Raw genomic sequence first — 7,545 nt, forward strand, 5'->3', positions numbered from 1 at the left:
GTACACAAGTTGGCAACCATCACCATAGTCTTTCAAACATTTGTGTCATGCCCAAAAGAAATATAGAGGTCCCTCTCCCTGCTCCCTATCCCTGGTCTGAGGCAACCAACAATCTGTTTCTATACATTTGCTTATCCTGGACATTTCATATAAATAGGATCATACAATATGTGGTTTTATGCAGCTGGTTTATTTCACTTAGTATTTTAATCTTTGCATTCTTGGTTTAGAAATAAATTGCTTAGCACAAAGAGGAGACTCAATGAATTTTTTATAAAATGAAAAATGAATACTGAAACTTACTCTAACAATTCCTGGAGTTAGAATTTGTGCTCAAAATAGAACTTATCTAAGAGGCTTTGACAAATCATTATGTTAGAAATAGCATTATTGCTTCCAAAAACCTTCTCTAGCAAGTACCAATTGCTGCTCCCCTTGTGCCCCAAGGACTGAGCTGGGCACAAAAAAAGGTAGCTGGGGGAGGTGTGAGCCACAGTTGGGCTGCCCACCTGGACTTTGGGGAGGTGTTTGGGTGCTCGGGGCAACAGGTACCAGGCCCTAAGGCTTGCAGCACAGGAGGTCTACCACACTCCAGGCTTCATCTTCCCTATACCACACTCATCGCTCATCCCAGCAGCGGCTGATGCTCTCTCTGCCCCGCCCCTGTCAAAGCTGGAAAGGGTTTGAAGAAGTCATGCCCAGGTCTACAGCAATCATCAGGCCTTACAACTCAAGCCCTCACACAGTTACTGCAGTTGCAGGAGAGGACAAAGTAAGACAGTTTTAGTTGTGGAACTTTAGGTATCAGCTATGTAGAAATGAGGCAGTTGGAAAACATGAAGGGCATCAGATAACTTCTCAAAGGTTCTGCCATTCCCAAGAACAGAGGAGACAAGAGTGGAACCATGCGGGTGGCCCCACCCAAAGTTGTCCGCTAACCATGTCTTAGAGTGCATGGGAAGATGTCCACACACTCTAGGACATGTCTTTTGAGTGTGGATACCAGTAGAGCATGGCTTCTGATCTGTAGAAATATTCCACTAACTTTCTTTTTCTACCATACTATTGTCAAATGCAATGTTAATATAGCCTCAAAATTCATTATTATTATGTCATAAATCTTCCTTTAATTCTATGTATAATAGGTACTTACAGATGCAAATCATGTTTAAATGGGAAGACATAATGGTTAAAAGAAGTATTGGCCATATTGTAGTAATTTTGCAAACAGCTGTTTCAAGTTAACAGATGTATATTCCCAGTCTTGTGTATAGGAGATACAAGTTAATGTCAACAGTACATTAACAATGCAACTGAATTTAATTATGAAATTGAAAACACTACGGGTAGAGGATCACATTTTTACTGAAAAGCATAGGTAGGGAAACATCTGTTTCTGGTGAGTTTCAAATAGGTACTCTCATCTTTTATATTCACCGGTTCCATAATTTTTTGCAACAGTGGATTAAAGAAAAGATTTCCCTGCATATTTTTGCTTAAAACAAGATGGCAGATACATCCTTTTGCAATTTGATTTTGCAAACGGTAATATATATGCCTTTTAAATGTGAATCTGGAAAGTGTTAAGAGGACTGACTACAAACCACGAGAAAGATACGTACTTTTGCACACAGTTGCATCTGGAATTAAGAGCAAAAGGAACGCTTCCTTGTTTTGTTACCAGATGGCTCCCTACTGTGTCCACGATTCTTTATTTTACTAGATTCTTCTGTTTGAAATCCTGTCCATTAGTGAAATCCTTGCATTAACCTCCAGGGTCTTTGAAGATGCTAATATCCTTGGAAGGTATAAATGAATTTAATCACATTATTTTTTCTCCCAACAGCTGGCTAAATTCACTGAGTAAATAAGGGGACAGACATAATTTCGAGGGGAACCCTGTTGAAAAGAAGGTTCCACTGAGAAAAAGGTGAGCCTGAGAGGCAGAGGGGCCACCATGACTGATTTACGTGCCATGTCAAGTTCACCTCTAAAGGCTGAACTTGAAAATCACAGCTGAGCAATGGACTTGGGATATAGTATTTCTGAGAAATTGCTAAAGAAATTGGAATTACTCACCTGGGGAGGTGAGGGCTTTAGAGATGACCTGATTAAGCTACTCCTATTACCCACTGTCTTGCACTTGATCCATTCAGTTTGGTCAAAAGACCTAATAAACAGGACATTCCGTGCCCCCTCTATCTTTCCCTTTGCTGGTTCCCACCTCTGCCCACAGCAGCAGAAGATTGTGCTCTATTGCAGTGTATGCACTTTCAAGCCCCTGCTCCTGAAAGCAGGCCAGTTAAGAGTTGCCAAGGATGTAAAGCATTATTAAAGCGGAGACAGTCATCTGCTTAACTGTTGGTAGAAATAAAAAGTTTGCATTCGCCTTTATTGCTAGAGGATTTGAATATAGGCACAATCTGGCTGCGATGCCAACTACCTCAAGGACTGCCTGGATTGGTTTGACCTCTCTGGTGGGCTGAGCATCCTAAGTGTTTCACCCATTCTCAGAGCTCCAGGCAGCTGCATTTTTCAGAAAGAAAAGGGGTCGTTCAATCAAGTGCATGAGGATGGTCCTCTCCTTCTGAAGCCTCCAAACACTCTATTTCAGGTCATTTCTGTGAGAACACATGTCCATGAAGCTTCTGACATGAGTGGTCCCTGGACATTTAGAGGGTTAAAGAACGCTGTGCTGAAACTCCATGTGCTGAAGGTTTTTAAATGATTTTTAAAAAATTGGACTAGATATGGTTGTTGTCTCTGGCCTCCAGAGAGGTAAGGTAGTTTAGAGGCCTGAGGGTAAGCTATAAGATCTTCTGGCCTTTCTGCCCTTTACATGCAAATAAAAAGACTAAATGTTACCTAGACCAAGTGTGCACCTCCTTTGAATGTTGATTTCTGTGCAGCACCGAAAGATGATTGCTGGCAAAAGTTTTCTTGGGGGAACAGGATTCAAACACTTAAACCACCTACCAATCCTTACGGTTCCAACAACAGCAGCTTTTTTGGGAGGTGGGAGGGCACTAGAATACCAGTTGGGAAGGTGAGTCAGTGCTGTAGTTTTTCTATCAGGTTACAAGAAGGAAAGAAGAAAGGAAAAGAAAAAGGAAGAGGAAATAGAACATGAGAAGAAGAAGGAAGAAGGGAAGAAGGGGAGGCTTAGAAAACCTAAAAAAATGAGGAGAAGAAGAAGAAGAAGAAGAAGAAGAAGAAGAAGAAGAAGAAGAAGAAGAAGAAGAAGAAGAAGAAGGAGAAGAAGAAGAAGGAGAAGAAGAAGAAGGAGAAAGAGAGAGAGAAAGAGAGAGAGAGAAATAGTGGCAGATGTGATTTGGTGTCATAATTATCTGTCAGCCAGATGGTCTAGAATTAAACCACGACTTCAGCAAGTAGATTTTAGAGGATATGCCACAAACAGGCAACAAAGGCAAATAGTCTGTAGTTGAAAACTAAAATTTTCAGTTACTCAGAGGTGTTTGGCATTCCCACCATTAAGTAATTGCATTGCTGACAGAATACAAAGATGCTCTTAATCAGAAAGGATAATTGAAGTCACAAGAAGAAAACATCTTATTTAATACTGGCTAATGTTGTTATTTTGAAACTGCCTTTTGAAAAGGACTAATCCTTTCCTTTTCTTAGTCTTCAGAATCATGAGAGTTTTCTTATTTTAGGAATAAACCTACGACTGTAACTCAGTTGCTCATTGTATATCTCACATTTCCCAGTAATAAAAGCCGTTCTTTATTCTGACTCATGCTCTCCATGTTGAATTTAACCCTTTAAATTATACAGTTATGCCGGTGAGCACTATATTAGATTTTTAGTACAAGGCTGGCCATACCGAAAAAAAATTATATTTAGACAGTGAATGCTAAGACCTTTCTAGCCCTCTCCTCTACTAGCATTAGCCAATAGCATCAAAACAGAAGCTGAAACAAAACTTGACCAGCTTAAGAGACAAAACATAAATACTCTGATGTTGAAGATTAGCCAACTAAATGACCCAAAGTCAGTTAGTCCCGCCTACATGCTCAGATCTTCTAATTGGCTTTTACTACTCCATTCATAATCATGAGCAACAAGCAAGGATGACCAGACACCTGAGGAAAGCTTCTAAAATGACAGATAAAGGCAAAGCAAACAAAATAAAGCAACTTGGAAGAGACCAGGGAAAGAAAATTCCAAAAAAATCATTAATACACTGTGTTAGACACTGACCCCCAAATACGTCCACATCTTTATTGGTTTTCCAGGGTTATCATAACAAAGTACCACAAGAGGGGATAGTGAAAACAAAAGATATGTATTCTTCCCAGTTCTGGAGGTCAGAAATCTGACAAAAGGTGTCAGAAGGGCTGCACTTCCTCTGCAGGATCTAGGGAGTAATTGGTCCTTGACTCTTCCGGCTTCCGGTGTCCCCCAAAGTTCATTGTGACATTGCTCCAATGTCTGCCTCGGTTTTCACCAATCGATTCTCAGATTCAGAAGATTGGTGCCTTCTTCTCCTTCTTGTATCCGTATCCTCTCCTTTTCTGTCTCTTATAAGAACTTGTGTCATTGAATTTAGGACCCATCCCTTTAATCCAGGATGATCTCCTTCAAGATTCTTAATTTAATTATATCTGTAAAAAAAATGTATATGTTTCAGAAAATACAAATAGGACCACATTTGCAGATTTTGGGTATTAGGAAGTAAACATGTGGACATGTCTTTTGGGGGACCACCACTCAACCCACCAATGCCCTAATCCCCAGAACCTATAATATGTTACCTTAGATAGCAAAAGGGAATTTACAGATGTGATTAAGGATCTTGTGATGGGGAGATTTTCCTGGATTATCCACAAGCTTCCAATGTAATCACAAGAGTCTTTATAAGAGAGAGGCAAGAGGGTCACAGTTGATGAAGGAGAAATGACGATCAAAGCAGAGGTCCGAGTGATGTGAGGAAGGCGACCACTAGCCAAGGAGTGCAAGCAGCCTCTAGAAGCTGGGAATGGAGGTACCCACTCCAGACTGGAACAGGCCAAGGGATGTCGGGAGATACTGTCAGAAGATGAAATTGATGGAACTTCTGATTCATCTCAGATTCAGGTTTGGAGTTAGATTCACGATAAAGACATAGAAACCAGGCAAATAGAAGGGGAAAAAGGAAGTGGAGAAAAGGAAATTAATCATAGTGCACTATCTAGCATAGCATGAATAACATTGATGTCATCCTATATATTAAAAGCCTAATATGCAAATTGTTCAACTGGGAGTTAGACCACTCGCTATGATGTGCACTGACCACCAGGGGGTGGTGCGGAACATGGTGGGTGTCGGCGACACAGTGCTGGCAGCGGGCTGGGCGGCAGTGGAGGTGCTGCAGGCTCCAATGGGCCTCGACGAGAGCGGGACAGAGGTGGGATGGTGTAGCAGGTGAGTGGGTGGCACCAGGCCAAGGCAGGTGGGGAGGGGACCCAATCGCCCCGCAGACGGCCACCAGCGGCAGGAGGTGGGGCCACCACCCAGCTCCCAGGCGCTGAGGGAGCTGGGCAGGAGGCCTGGCCCTGATTGATCGTCCTGCAGGCAGGATGATGGAACAGGTGAGGGGCCAGTGTCAGGCCATGGTGGGGTGCCAGGTGGAGCTGCAGGGCTGTGAGCCTGGGGGCACAAGCTGGGGCCCAATCCCTGCAGGCCACCCCGAGGGACCCCACCCGTGCACGAATTCCTGCACCGGGCCTCTAGTAATAATGTAAAGACTGAATGCAGAGCTAACCCGTGTTGAGATAGCTATATTGGATACAAAAATACATGTGTGTAGGGGGAGGTGGTGGTGAAACAAAGCAAATCCTCAACTTCCACAGTAGAAAGTCACATATAATGTCTAAACATTTTAAAAATTAAGAAGTGACCATATAAGTATGATAGTTAATAAAATTGGAGCAAAATACCAAAAGAAGTCAATTAAGAGACCTGAAAGTTATTACTTCTGGGGAGAGGTCAATGGCAAGTGGGTGGGTGGGAAACTGCTGTTTTTTTTTGTTACAAGACTTAATAGAATTATTTAATTACTCTACATATGGTATTGTGAGAATTTTTTTAGGAGAATGTGGGTTTTTATTTTTTATTTTTTAGGAAGAATGAAAGGGAGGGAGGAGAGAGAAACATTCGACGAAAGAGAGACACAGCGATTGGATGTCTCTTGCTCGAGCCCCTACCAGGGCTGGGAAATCTGCAAGCCAGACCCTGCAATGGAGGTACGTGCCTTTGACGGGGAATTAGACCTGTGACCTTTCAGTCCGTGGGCCAACACTCTAACCACTGAGCAAATTGGCCAGTGCTGCAATTGGTGCTTTTTAAGTTGTTTGAAAAGTTCCGTTGATTTGCTTTGATTAGATTACTGATGTGTACAATTTAACTATAAGAAAAAGAGGCAGAGAAAAATTCCAAGATTGGCTGTGGGATACTGCGCAAAACTAAGCCAAAAAGATAAACAATGCTACAAGAGCTTCATCTTCCTATGTGCTTCTTCTGTTTTCTCCAGCTGTGAAATATGCTTATCACTTTCAACTCTTCTTTTTAACTCATTTTTGAATAAAGCGAGCAAGGAACAAAAATAACCCTCCATCATAAGTGTTATCAAATGACTTAAAATATCCTGAGCAAACATAGCATATTTCTTTTTATGTAATCACAAGCTATACCATGTTTTGTCTAGTCTAAAAATTTATGCACTCTATCTACAAATAATTGTGCATACTAAATGAATCAAAATATTTCTCCAGCGTTTTTATGAGCATCTATATATGTATATCGATATTATAATACACGTCTCAAATTTTCCCTACTCATTGTAAGTCTCCTGTTGATGATGCATTTTGTAATTAACCTCAGGTACCTTTCTAACCTCAGATGGATCACTGTAGGCCACCCACCATGTTTCTGGGCCTCTCGCCTGAGCTGACAATGTGTGAGGGACCATGAACTCATTTTAATGCTACCAAAGGAAACCTCAAGCAGAAACAACATAAAGCAAATAATGAGTTCTAAGGTTTAATAAAAGTAGAGGAGGACAATGATTTCAGGGACACTGAGTTTTGGTGAAATCATCCCTCTGGATTCATCTGTACCATTGAGGGCGTCATACCATGGCTTCCCAACACCTATGCTAACTGCTTCCTACACTAATGCTAGTTATCACTGCATAAGCTGCCTTTTCTCGAAATAGAGCCCATCGCATTTGCCTCATACTAATCCTGCCCATAGCTTCCATGAAGGTTCTCAGTCTGCCTGCCCGTCTGTCTTGAGGGCTTACAACACGATATGGACAGAACGGATTAACTTCTCTTCTCTGCCCAAGGAAGTCAGGACATTCTTCTCAATGTCTATACTCTCATTACTCTCTTCTGTGGTAAGGAAATCTGCGCCCCATTCCCCACCTCCTTGCTTACGTCTCCCCTGTGGAGAAAGAGTGGCCAGTCGATCAGCCCCTGTCACCAGTGGATACCTCAAAAGCAAGAGGGCTCCAACTTCACTCTTCATGGACCTGGACTTCTT

Source organism: Myotis yumanensis, unplaced genomic scaffold, assembly GCF_028538775.1.
Source record: "Myotis yumanensis isolate MYYU_CA2020_CCGP unplaced genomic scaffold, mMyoYum1.0.hap1 SCAF_9, whole genome shotgun sequence".
In the NCBI taxonomy this organism is placed as follows: Eukaryota; Metazoa; Chordata; class Mammalia; order Chiroptera; family Vespertilionidae; genus Myotis; species Myotis yumanensis.